Source organism: Oncorhynchus masou, chromosome 6 (genome assembly GCF_036934945.1).
Source record: "Oncorhynchus masou masou isolate Uvic2021 chromosome 6, UVic_Omas_1.1, whole genome shotgun sequence".
NCBI lineage: Eukaryota > Metazoa > Chordata > Actinopteri > Salmoniformes > Salmonidae > Oncorhynchus > Oncorhynchus masou.
Window position 1 is genome coordinate 18,639,809 of NC_088217.1, and position 14,873 is coordinate 18,654,681.

Here is a 14,873-nt window from a genome sequence, read left to right on the forward strand (position 1 = left end):
TGTGACAGGGTGGGAACCAAATTGTTGACCAATGTTTCTCAAGGAACCCTAATCAGGGTGGGACAGGTAGAAATGTATAGAAACACCCTCTGACCTATTCAGCGGAGTCTAATTGTCCTGTGTAGTGTATGCTGTGTTGCTGCACAAGCGTAGGAGGGCAACCCTTTTCTGACCATGCTGTTTGAGAAGAAATGTGTTGAGTTTAGTTATCAGTGTATATGTTTGACAACAATGTTTGCAAATGTTTTTGTATGCCACTCCAGTAATGCCCTTTTGTTTCCAGTTATTTCAGGTGGTTTGTGTTTGGAGAGTATTTGGCCGTCCAAGGTGACCATCACATAATTCACTGTTTATGTTTAAATGCAGTGACTACGTTCCAGTCAGCTTTAAAGGGGCACTCTGCTATTGCTACATCCATTTTTATTGCACTTTTAAAGAAGAATATATCTTATAAATGACTAATGAGCTTAGTTCAATTGTCTTACCCCATGAGAACCCCAAATATATGTTTTTTTACTCCTTTGTTTGTAAACAAAGTAATTGTAAACCAACACTGTATAGCCTCAAAACATGGTTAAAACTACAATTTTGATCTCATTGATGCTTAGTCCTTGCAACATCGCTCTTTCTATGAATTTGAGAGGGGTATAACATTTATTCAGTCCCATCCCTTAGCTTTTTAACAAATCATGGGTGGGGTTTACCGCTTTGTTATTGTTTGAACTTCTGATTGCCCCTTTAAAGGAAGAACCCTTAAACCAGAGACAATGCAGTTAAAGTAGTGTGTTACAGTAATGTAACAACAACAAACAAAAAAACAGGCTGAAAATGTTAGGTTTGTAATACTCATTGTAATAGAATGAAATTAAGAAACATGCAACCTTGTTAAAAAAATAATTCCTCTTTAACCATCAGCATGTGGCTTGTTTGGAGGTCCAATCCCCTCCTATTAATATAGCATAATTGCAATGCTGATTGATAATCATTACAGGGTAACATATTTGCCTTATCCAACTTTTATTGTGTGTCATTATGCCAAAAAGCAAACAAACACTCACGCATCGGGGGTCAGGGGGTCAGATTATGTTCTGTGACATTGCACTAAAACAATGCATGTGCCACGTTGTAAAGCTCAGTAATTTTGCCAAAGGGTGGCAGAAAGCATTCTCTGGTTTGCTGAATTAAATTGGCCTGTAAAAGACAGATCAGACACTTGTTGTTTATATTAAGGGCTTGCTGAAGCAGTATTTATGTGCATTTTAATGCTTTTATTTATGAGGGTTTCAGGCAATTTTCCATCACATTTACAACGTTAGTGTCTTAAAACAAATACTGCCTCATTAGTTCACATAAGAAAATATTTCCCTTTAAATTTTCTAACTGAATGGCAAGCAATCGTAATTATACCTCAACAAACAAATTTGGCCACAAATAGATTTGTGTTTCATTGTATTCCACCCTCTTCGAGTTGAGCAGGACTCCTAAATCCATTCAATGTCTGATAAAGGCTTTGCCCCCCTTGTCATTGGCATTACGTAGTTTGTGCACGTTGCAACCTTTTTATGCAGCTTTTAACACAAGTTAAAACAATTATTTAACAAAAGGACATTAGAGGAGGTGTGGTTGTCCATTCTTTTCAATATTCCAAATGGGGGATGGAACATCTATGATGTGGAATCGGTCAGAACTACACTGTTCTAACCACTAAACAGTTCTTCTTCTTCGGGATTGGTTTGGTGGATTGCATCCAACTTAAAGGTGCATACACAACCTACTGTACTAAAGTGTGAAGCCAGGCATGGCCTACCTACAGTAAATTCTCTTCAATATTCCTGCTTCCAAAAGAAACCGTTGCACCTACAACTAGCCATTCTCCTATATTCCACTATTTCATAAAAAATATAAATCACTACCCAATTAACTCTTCTGCAGTAAAATCTCATACATCCAGGTATTTCTGGAGTTGCCACCTACACTCATTAAAAACCCACTACCCCACTACTTTGACCTTATCTGCTCCTGCACCATGCCAACGGCCTGGAAGGATGGGACACCACCCCTCAACACACCCTGGAACTCTTCTGAAGTCAAATCTCATATACCCAAATACTTCTCTGCAGCTGCCTCCACAACATCTATTTACTTTCCATTTCTGTGGTACAGTTGATAACCATTGCTATGAATGCTATAAGAAGCCAACCTTACTGAAGCATAATTCACTCGTTACCCTATCCCTCTGTATTGGCACAAATCTACTACTCACTGGGTTCCTCACAGGTTCCCTCACTCTTGACCCCTCCTCCGCCACTTTCTTCACTGCCTCAGCATACAACACCCTCTAAACTACTCTGACTCTGGCCACTTCAATCTGCCTCTCTCGGACCGGACACTTCAGATCCCCAGCAGCATGAGCATCCTTACAATTGACACACAACTTTATCCACTGAAACTACACAATTCTCTGTCCCATGCCCACCTGCACACTTCCCACATCTTGGAATCTCTCTCCTACACATTGCTGTAACATGACCATAAATGTTGCACCTGAAATAGCGTAGTGGATTCTGCACAAAACCCCTAACAGGATAACTGATATATCCTAATGTAACAGTATAACTTTAGACCGTCCCCTAGCCCATACCTGGGCGTGAACCAAAGACCCTCTGCACTCATCAACAACAGTCACCCACGAAGCATTGTTACCCATCACTCCACAAAGGCCATGGCCCTTGCAGAGCAAGGGGAACTACTACTTCAAGGTCTCAGAGAAAGTGACGTCACCGATTGAAACGCTATTTAGCGCGCACCGCTAACTAAGCTAGCCGTTTCACATCCGTTACACTAACATGACTCTGTCTGGTGGAGAGTGACTCAAAACTCAAAAGGACTGACAATGACTCCTCTGTTTCACCCCGCTCCCCACTGGGTCTCCGTCACACTAAACGGCGGGCATCACAAACACCAGGAATTTTCTACTTCAATTGCTCCACCTCCACACCTAACGCTACTCCAGAAATGACTCCTTTCAATGGTGCCCTGTTCCTAAGAGCAAAGCAAGAAACAGCAGGGTAGCCTAGTGGTTAGAGTGTTGGGCTAGTTACCGGGAAGTTGCAAGTTCAAACCCCCGAGCTGACAAGGTCTGTCGTTCTGCCCTTGAACATGCAGTTAACCCACTGTTCCTAGGACATCATTGAAAATAATAATTTGTTCTTAACTGACTTGCCTTGTTAAATAAAGGTAAAAAAAACAGATCTTGACCCAAGTTGCGTGACACACCTTCTCACACTGGTCAGAAGTAACACAAACAAATTTCACAAGTCCTCTACAGATTACCTTCACAGGTTCAACTACACACAACTCCTTTCTCACCCACCCTGAAACCACAAATGGATCTGGCAAGGGGTTCTAACCACTTCTCCTTTGAGGTTTATTGGCAGACTACACTAATAAAGTGTATTGCCGCCACGTGTATGGGGCAGTAAAATAACCCCAAAAACAAAATATGTTTTGTATGAACAAATTCATACTAACTACCAAAAACAAAACACACTAACCAAAAGTCCAATGTGCTCCCTACACAGGCTCAAAAATTTGGCACCCCTTGCAGGTCTCCCGCTGTGAATTCTTTCAGGCCCAAAAACTTTACTGCCGCAGCCACAATGATTTCCAATTTTTGGGATTTCTTTGACACTTGAGCAGTATAATTAATAACCATTGCAATACAATCCACAAAATCCACTTTTTAACATATCCACCTTTTTCACACCTTTTACAATTATTTAGCTTGTCTCCACGTGGGAGATCCTATAACCGACCCTTACTTTTGCAACCTTTTGCAACACAGTAAAAATGGTGCCGGAAGAAATGGCAGCAGTTTTACGGGCGCCCAACCAATTGTGCTATTATGTGTTTTTTTTGCATTATTTATAACTTATTTTGTACATAACGTTTCTGCAACCGTATCTTACGGAAAAAAATAGCTTCTGGATATCAGGACAGCGATCACTCACCTCGGATTAGACAAAGATTTTTTTCTACAACAAGGAGAACGCACAGGACATTCTCCAAACACCCCACAGGGCCGACATCCCCGTTATTTGCAAGAGGAAGGACGCAGGTACAGAAGACAGAGCTGGATACCTCATCAGGACCCGGAGAAGGCGAGTGGGAAAGCTGCCGTTTACCGTCAATACAACTCGCCAATGTGCAATCATTGGACAATAAGTTAGACGAGGTACGATCACGAATAACCTACCAACGGGACATCAAAAACTGTAATATCCTATGTGTCACGGAATCGTGGCTGAATGACGACATGGATATTCAGCTTGCGGGATATACGTTGCACCGACAAGATAGAACAGCATAATCCGGAAAGACGAGGGGGGGCGGCGGTCTGTGCATATTTGTAAGCAACAGCTGGTGCACGAAATCAAAGGAAGTCTCTAGATTTTGCTCGCCTGAAGTAGAGAATATTGTGGTAAATTGCAGGCCACACTACTTGCCTAGGGAGTTTTCAGCTACACTTTTCGTGGCTGTTTATTTTCCACCACAGACAGATGCTGGCACTAAGACCACACTCAGTCAGCTGTATAAGGAAATAAGCAAACAGGAAACCACTCACCAAGAGGCGGCTCCCCTAGTGACTGGAGACTTTAATGCAGGGAAACTTAAATCAGTTCTACCAAATTTCTATCAACATGTTAAACGTGCAACCAGAGGGAAAAAAATTCTAGATCACCTGTACTCCACACACAGAGACACGTACAAAGCTCTCCCTCGCCCTCCATTTGGTAAATCCAACCACAACTCTATCCTCCTGATTCCTGCTTACAAGCAACAATTAAAGCAGGAAGCACCAGTGACTCGGTCTATAAAAAAGTGATCAGATGAAGCAGATGCTAAACTACAGGACTGTTTTGCTATCACAGACTGGAATATGTTCCGGGATTCTTCCGATGGCATTGAGGAGTACACCACATCAGTCACTGGCTTTATCAAAAAGTGCATCGAGGACGTCGTCCCCACAGTGACTGTACATACATACCACAACCAGAAGCCATGGATTACAGGCAACATTCGCACTGAGCTAAAGGGTAGAGCTGCCGATTTCATGGTGCGGGACTCTAACCCGGAAGCTTATAAGAAATCCTGCTATGCCCTGTGATGAACCATCAAACAGGCAAAGTGCCGATACAGGGCTAAGATTGAATCATACTACACTGGCTCCGACACTCGTCGGATGTGGCAGGGCTTGCAAATTACTACAGACTACAAAGGGAAACACAGCTGCGAGCTGCCCAGTGACACGAGCCTACCAGAGGAGTTCAACATACACAAGGCTGCAAGGCCAGACAGATTACCAGGACGTGTGCTCCGGGCATGTGCTGACCAACTGGCAGGTGTCTTCACTGACATTTTCAACTTGTCCCTGATTGAGTCTGTAATACTAACATGTTTCAAGCAGACCACCATAGTCCCTGTGCCCAAGAACACAAATGCAATCTGCCTAAATGACTACAGACCTGTAGCTCTCACGTCGTAGCAATGAAGTGCTTTGAAAGGTTGGTAATGGCTCACATCAACACCATTATTCCAGAAATCCGAGACCCACTCCAATTTGCATACCGCACAAACAGATCCACAGATGATGCAATCTCTATTGCACTCCACACTGCCCTTTCCCACCTGGACAAAAGGAACACTTAAGTGAGAATGCTATCAAGGCAAGGGCTGATTTCAAGGTTTTACTGGTAACCTACAAAGCATTACATGGGCTTGCTCCTACCTATCGCTCTGATTTGGTCCTGCTGTACATACCTACATGTACGCTACGGTCACAAGACTCAGGCCTCTAATTGTCCCTAGAATTTGTAAGCAAACAGCTGGAGGCAGGGCTTTCTCCTATAGAGCTCCATTTTTACGGAATGGTCTGCCTACCCATGTGAGAGACGCAAACTCGGTCTCAACCTTTAAGTCTTTACTGAAGACTCATCTCTTCAGTGGGTCATATGATTGAGTGTAGTCTGGCCCAGGAGTGTGAAGGTGTACAGGAAGGCTCTGGAGCAACAAACCGCCCTTGCTGTCTCTGCCTGGCCGGTTCCCCTCTTTCCACTGGGATTCTCTGCCTCTAACCCTATTACAGGGGCTGAGTCACTGGCTTACTGGTGCTCTTTCATGCCGTCCCTAGGAGGGGTGCTTCACTTGAGTGGGTTGAGTCAATGATGTGATCTTCCTGTCTGGGTTGGCGCCCCCCCCTTGGGTTGTGCCGTGGCGGAGATCTTTGTGGGCTATACTCGCCCTTGACTCGGGATGGTAAGTTGGTGGTTGAAGATATCCCTCTAGTGGTGTGGGGGCTGTGCTTTGGCAAAGTGGGTGGGGTTATATCCTTCCAGTTTGGCCCTGTCCGGGGGTATCATCGGATGGGGCCACAGTGTCTCCTGACCACTCCTGTCTCACCCTCCAGTATTTATGCTGCAGTAGTTTATGTGTCGGGGGGCTAGGGTCAGTTTGTTATATCTGGAGTACTTCTCCTGTCCTATCCGGTGTCCTGTGTGAATTTAAGTATGCTCTCTCTAATTCTCTCTTTCTTTCTCTCTTTCTTTCTCTCTCTCTGAGGACCTGAGCCCTAGGACCATGCCTCAGGAGTACCTCACATGATGACTCCTTGCTGTCCCCAGTCCACCTGGCCGTGCTGCTGCTCCAGTTTCAACTGTTCTGCCTGTGATTATTATTATTTGACAATGCTGGTAATTTATGAACATTTGAACATCTTGGCGATGTTCTGTTATAATCTCCACCCGGCCACCCCATATAGCCTGGTTCCTCTCTAGGTTTCTTCCTAGGTTTTGGCCTTTCTAGGGAGTTTTTCCTACCCACCGAGCTTCTACACCTGCATTGTTGCTGTTTGGGGTTTTAGGCTGGGTTTCTGTACAGCACTTTGAGATATCAGCTGATGTACGAAGGGCTATATAAATAAATTTGATTTGATTTGATTTGATATTAATTGACTACAGCTCAGCGTTCAACACCATAGTACCCTCAAAGCTCATCACTAAGCTAAGGATCCTGGGACTAAACACCTCCCTCTGCAACTGGATCCTGGACTTCCTGACGGGCCGACCCCAGGTGGTGAGGGTAGGTAGCAACACATCTGCCATTCTGATCCTCAACACTGGAGCTCCCCAGGGGTGCGTGCTCAGTCCCCTCCTGTACTGCATGTTCACCCCCGACTGCTTGGCCAGGCACGACTCCAACACCATCATTAAGGTTGCAGACGACACAACAGTGGTAGGCCTGATCAACGACAAGACAGCCCATAGGGAGGAGGTCAGAGACCTGGCATGGTGGTGCCAGAACAACAACCCATCCCTCAACGTAACCAATACTAAGGAGATGATTTGAAATACACAAATATTACAGGAAAAGGAGGACCGAGCACACCCCCATTCTCATCGACGGGACTGTAGTGGAGCAGGTTGAGAGCTTCAAGTTTCTTGGTGTCCACATCATCAACAAACTAGAATGGTCCAATCACACCAAGACAGAAGATTAAAAGGATTTGGCATGGGTCCTGAGATCCTCAAAAGGTCCTACAGCTGCAACATCGAGAGCATCCTGACTGGTTGCATCACTGCCTGGCACGGCAATCGCTCATACGGCCCAGTAGATCACTGGGGCTAAGTTGCCTGCCATGCAGGACCTCTACACCAGGCGGTGTCAGAGGAAGGCCCTAAAAATTGTCAAAGTCCCCAGCCACCCCAGTCATAAACTGTTCTCTCTACGACCACATGGCAAGCGGTACCAGAGTGCCAAGTCTAGGACAAAAAGGCTTCTCAACAGTTTTTACCCCCAAGCCAAAAGACTCCTGAACAGGTAATCAAATGGCTACCCGGACTATTTGCATATTGTGCACACCCCCCCCCAACCCCTCTTTTACGCTGCTGCTACTCTCTGTTTATCATATCTGCATAGTCACTTTAACTATACATTCATGTACATACTACCTCAATTGGGCCAACCAACCAGTGCTCCTGCACATTGGCTAACCGGGCTATCTGCATTGTGTCCCGCCACCCAACACCTGCCAAACACTCTTTTATGATACTGCTACTCTATGTTCATCATATATGCATAGTCACTTTAACCATATCTACATGTACGTACTGCCTCAATCAGCCTGACTAACTAGCCGCCACCGATCCCTTTTCTGTTAGTTTAGTCTTATGAGTTGCACCTGTTCCTATTTGTGTTGTCTTGATTTGCTTACCTATTTAAGCTTGTGAAGCCCGCCCTTGTTTGTGCGGGATTATTTTGTGTTCACGTTTTGGATCAGAGGTGTTATTGTGCTCTGGACCATGTTACCCTGTGTTTTGGGTTGGTCAGTGTTTTCAGCCCTGTGTTTTGGGCATGACCATTTTGTGCCGTTTATTTTTCCGTGAACCCTCTGCTCTCTGCACCTGATTCCTACCTTCCACTCCTAGTCATCCGTGACACTATCTTTTACTGTTGTTTTATTTCTTTACTTACCTATTGTTCACCTAATACCTTTTTTGCACTATTGTTTAGAGCCTGTAAGTAATTATTTCACTGTAACCGGGCTTGGCACACCTGTTGTATTCGGCGCACATGACAAATAAACTTTGATTTGATTTGATTTACCTCCTTCACCCTTACATTGCACCTGAGTGGCGCAACGGTCTAAGACACTTCATCTCAGTACTGTCACTACAGACCCTGGTTCGATCCCGGGCTGTATCACAACCGGCTGTGATCAGGAGTCCCATAGGGCTGCGCACAATGGGACCAGCGTTGTCCTGGTTCTGGGAAGGTTTGGCAGGGGTAGGCCATCATTGTAAAATAAGAATTTGTTCATAACTGACTTGTCTAGTTCAATAAAAACTAAAATAACTCTGGATCATATTCCCCACCACAATTGCAACACTGACGTTCTTCACTTCGATTTTCAATACACTCGTTCCATCTGCAAACGTTTGCAACATGGCCAAATCCTTTTCAGTTATTGCATTGTATTGGCTTGTGGACAAATGCTCTAACTGCATACTTTACATAACCAAACTTTACATGGGCAAGGTTGTGCTCTTTATCAAAAAACTAAAGAACTGACAGTTCTAACCACTTGGTAACAACTGAAGCATGTATACTATCTGACCTTGTAGCCTAGTTTCACACTTTATTCAGTGTGATTATCATGATTTAACCTTATTGTTACAGGCCTTGTTTTTCCATGTATATGTCAGGTTGAATGTTAGAACGTTGGGTGCACCGATTGGTGGCCTGGTCCCATATCCACAAAGCACCTCAGAAAAGGTTTTAGGAATCCTGTTGTAAGACAAAAACCTCTCAGCTCAGTGTAGGTTTTAGCATGACAAGACACTGGCCAGACAAACTAAAAGTTTATCTCAGCTGGAAATCATGACAGTTTGAGGTAATGCAACGGAAAGATAGTGATGAAGCTCATTGGTTATTCCCCAATTTGCAACAATGGCAATCGCAATGAGGTGAGGCATCGCCATCTGTGAACTCTATAGCATAGACTAGTGGTTCTCAACTAGTTTTACCTGGGGACCCAAATTTGACAATGACAATTAAGTCACAACCCAATATTATGGACTGTTGATGATTACATTTTGTCTAAAGTTTAGACAACCACAGTAAATGTGACTGCACAAATAGATTATGGATATACTGACAAGATACATGTCCCTCCGCCCTAATGCCATGTTCAAAACCACTGGGAACTTGGAAAAAATAGCTTTGACTGGGAAAACATTTTTGGAACAGTCATCCAACTCGGAAATACAACTCGGGAACTCGGCCTCTTTCTAGAGCTCCGACTTCCCGACTTGAAGATCACTGACATGAATATTTTACTTTGTATTCTTTAGAGTTCCCAGTTGTCATGAATGCACCATATCAATGGGAGTCTTTGTCTACAAAGCGGCATGGTGGGCTGTCTAGCTCCAACCTATCCTTTCGTTGGATTGCTGGATACATTTAATTATTGTAATCCTTTTTAATATTTGATGAAGGTTGTTGACGCCAACCGCCTGTATTCAATCGAAACAACTCCGATATAAAGTGTTTTTCTCAAAGTTGCCAGGATGTCGCGTGTCCTACTTTTATCAGTACACTTACAATTTAGACATAACAAAACTTAAAATCAGTCAAATAAATGTCACGTGGCAAATAAGCCATTCATTTCTTGGTTGACCAAATTCAACACTCATTGGCATCCATACAAAAACTAACATGCACAGGTAGCTTTCTTTTTGAAGTGATTTGTTTGTCAATAAGATGACTGGTCGAGTTCATGCCACATTTAAAGGTAATTCATTTTTACTATCCACCTTCCATTCATCCCAGTCATAACACAGAGGACACTCCTGACCCCTAGTGGATACCAGAAGTCATGACACAGAGGACACTCCTGACACTAAGTGGATACCATAAGTCATATATCAAGAAAACAGAATGTAATGTATGCGCTACTCTAGTCTAGAAATCTAGTAAGGCTAATGCTGCCTCAGAAAACACCATCAATCTGAACCTCTTGTCACCCGAGTGTTATTTTTTTCTCTTTCATCTGAAGATACTTTAGCCTGATGCTTAATGTCTGATAGTGCATATCTAGGCGTGATCTTGACTGAAGGTCCATTACAAGACATGGTCAAACTTCGCTATCTAAGGTTACAGTCTGGATACCAGTCTAATAACTGTAACCTATAACACAGTTTTAAAATAATGCCCACTTCTTTTTAGGATGTGTTTTATATATAAATGGAGGGAATTTAATTGTCAAATTCCCTGACTTTATGGCTAAAGTATTTTGCCTGCACATCGGGGGCTGTCTTGAAGGTGTATTCAGTGAGTTCTGCGCAACAGACATAATGCATGTGGCCTTTCTTTATTACTATTCAATTCAAATCAAATTGTATTTTAAAAAATTCAACAGGTGTAGACTTTACGAGCCTTTCCCAACGATGCAGAGTTACAAATAAGAAATATAAATAATAAGAAAATATTAATAAAATACACAAGAAAATACTGCTGCAAATGTTTACTTCTCCCTGCTTTCCGAGGAAGGCGTTCTGGACACCCGTTCAAACGTCCGAAGTCGTCATCTATTTCTAAGGATCAGTCTTAATTTGCTACCAGTTGATTCATTTTTCTCAACAATGAAAATGAAATTCAATATAATGTAGTAGTAGTCTGTGTAGAGTGTAGACTATATTTACATAGTATGCCTAATTATGCAGGTACAGTGTACACAATCCATACATTTTACTACAAGGTTAAACTCCAATAACATTTTATAGATGTTTAAATAAACTCAATTCAACGGGAGGTGTAAACACAATTGATAAAGGTTTACTTGAAAATCCTATCCCCGAAAAATGGCTTTGGGTTGCACAAACTTCACAGGTAACAAGAGCATACCGTGCTTTAAAATACGCAAAAAAATGTATGTAGGCTTATTGTCCTTATATTTAACGTATTGTCTTGTTTGATTATATTTGCGTAAAGAATAAAAATACCACGTTACGTTACTATTTAATTAAATCATGACTAAATTATATTTCGAAAGAACAATATTATTTACAATGGGCATACGCACTACACATAGGGCTACGTCGGTGAACATGCACATTTCATGAATTCTGTGAAGTGGCCTGAACAGGACTATTGACGTTTACAATAACAACCTTTGTAAAATGCTAGTTGTATTCCTAAAATCATGCCATAAATGATGCATGCCGATTGGACTCTCGTGGGGGACTCATGGGCCTGCACACTTTTGTTCCACTTAAACAGGCCATAACTAACCTGATTCAACTAATCAAGGGCTATAGGTGATTAGGTGATTTGTTAAATCAGGAATAGCCTATAGTTCATAGTGCTGGGCTAGAACAGTGGTCCCACTCCCCAAACAGTCCTTTCTCCAACAGGCATGCGGGATGGAGGCTGCTCTCTCGCGTTTTCAACACAAGGTGGTGTTGTGGTATTTGAAACGAGATGAGGAGAAAATATTGACGCTCGTGACTGCTTGTGTCATTGCTTTGGAAAATACGAATTATTAGCAACACTTTATATAAAGTGTCCCTTTAACCATGTATAGGTTATAGAGTTCTACAATATGTGTAATCAGAATATAATTATGCCTACGTGTGCGTCACTCCAGGTACGCGATCCTACATAAAATATTGATTTAACCAAACTGTCCAAATTCTGTTTCAATTTCTCAATTGATGGTTCTGTGACTGATATTGTATAGTAGGCTAGGTAAAACCATAATAAGAAAAAGAAAGTCATGGCATTAGTGTAACTTGTAAAATATTGAGTGTAAGCCAGTTATTAACGGATGTAAACGAGCGTCAGAGTAGGCCGCCTGCAATAATAATAGGATGTACAAATTCAATTCTGAGTCTGTTCAATTCATGGCTATAGCTTAACATATACTGGTATACATTAGAAAACCAATGAAAGTAGGCCTAACATTGATGATGATAATAGGAATAGGCCTAGTTATTAATAGTATTATTATTATATAATTTGTATATGATGTATACAATAGGGTGCATTGTAAGATAACTAAGTGTGATGGATACATCGCCCTTATAAAGCAATGCGAGCATAATTTATTTCAGCAATTCTGCTTGTGTTAGGTTTGAATTACTTATATTGTAGTTTTGGTTGCTATTTGTGACGGTATATTGATACAATGCCGCATATCGCTATATTAATTGTCCCAATTTAAAATGTTCCATTAAGATGGCCCATGCTATAGTGCATGGTCACGCAGACTACTTTTTTAATGCGCCACTAAAAATAATGCTCAACTTTGAGCCAATAGGTAAACTGTATTAAATTGAACATCATTTTCTGTTTGTTTTTTCCCCAGACATAGACACACGTTTCACATTGCCTGTAGATAATAGGCCAGACCTTGATGCGCTGACACTAGTAGTCAGTCGCTTGAATAAGGGTATAACATATTGCCCATATTTTGATAAAGGATTGGAAATCTGAAATTATAGTTTAAGTTTGCAGTTGTCTAAAAAACACTATTTTGCTCAAAACATGTTTGTTTCCCCTTTAGTGTGTGCAGGCCTACTTTACTGTATTTATACTTGGGATTACGCTTTTCAACAGTAAAAGTTCAAAAATCGCTGGATGACGACTTTAATGCTTGTAATCGAATGGTTTTACGTTCTCACAAAATTAGGATGTTAATTTGCCTATAGCCTATGCATTTTGCTATGCGTTCATGGCATTACCTGGACAACAATTTCCATACCAAACAGCACACATTCTGAAACATTAGAATGCAAAAAATGTGGCATCGTGAATATTTTTACAAATATAATATTCATTTTACCCACCACGGCGTAGTGATCAGTTTAATATTTGAAGAGGAAATAAGCATACTCAACAATATACTATAGGCCTAGCTATTTTTGAAAATAAGAAAATAGTCTAATTTATGATCATTATTTGAAATACTTTCAGATCAGTAGAGGAAGCATCCTAAACGTGTCTGCCTCGATACCGTTGAATAACTTCTTATTCATTGTACTTATATATTTTTTATTTTACCAAAATTCCAAAAAGGTACTAAAATAATTGCCTTCCTTCTCCCTTGACAGTGGGATCTCTAGTGTTTCTCTCCTCGCTACCCGTTGTGATCCTTTGGAAGACATAGACAAGCGAGTTTTGTTTTATTTTTGGCTCCAGGCAAGATAGAGGACAAACGAAAGAAAGACAGTCTTCTTGAAAGACCCGACACATCCCCTTTGGCTCTTTTGTGTCAAGTTTTTCCCTTTCAGTCGGAGCGTTCATCCGTATGATTCTCAATTTATTGTCATTACTTATTTATTAATTGATGCCTCCTGGGTGAAATAGAGCGATTGACTCGCCCCGAGGCACTTTACAAGCCTATAGCAAAAAAAATGGCAGGACAGTGTAGTCCTATAACATAGTATCTTCGAGCGAATCTCGGGCCAATTCAACTTCACAATAACATAACAGCCATAGCCTATACATCTACTGTCGTTAATCCGGTAAAATTAGCGTTTTTTCTTCGCCCATGGAAACGGGTGGCCTTGTTCTCAATAACTTCGTGTGAATGCTGAAGGGGTGAAGGAAAGGAAACACAAGCAGGGAAGAACTGTTACACGTCACCCTCATTGACATTTTAGGAATGAAAGTTCCGCCTTGCCTGCAGCTACAGCCTAGCTGGAGCCGGTGTTCCTCTGCTGCAGATTGCCTTTGTTCATTATGGCAATTATTTTACTCAAATGTAAGCCCTGCCTGAATGGTACGGCCGGTCAAAGCCGCCTCTAGACTTTGGAGCGGGCTGCAATTCGCCCACATTAGTTTCCTATTTTCTAAAAGTCTTCGTGATTGCAGCAATTGACATGGGCATTTATTAGGTTTTGAAAAATATTCCCTCTCTGTGCCCAATTGAGGAATGACAAGGAGCCTGTGTTGATGTGTAGAATGACACACGTCTGCCTAACACCGTGGCTTATCCATAACGTAGGTGTCACCTGGCTAATTATAGTCGATAATGACATTCCACCGAATCGTTTACAGGCAATTTAGCACTAGACTCAATTTCTAATTTACCGGAGTGTTTAAATCCGCACAACTGATAGTTGTACATGTTGCACCCCCCTGAGCTTTTCTGGCGCCAACAAAATCTGGGTGAGTTATTTCAAAGCAATGGACAACAGCTGTAGAAATACATTCCGCGTTTTGCTCAGCGAAATGACATTTGACAGGTCTAATTCATAGCTGTAACACTTACACTTACAAAAATATGGGTGAAGGACATTACAAGCTGGCTACCC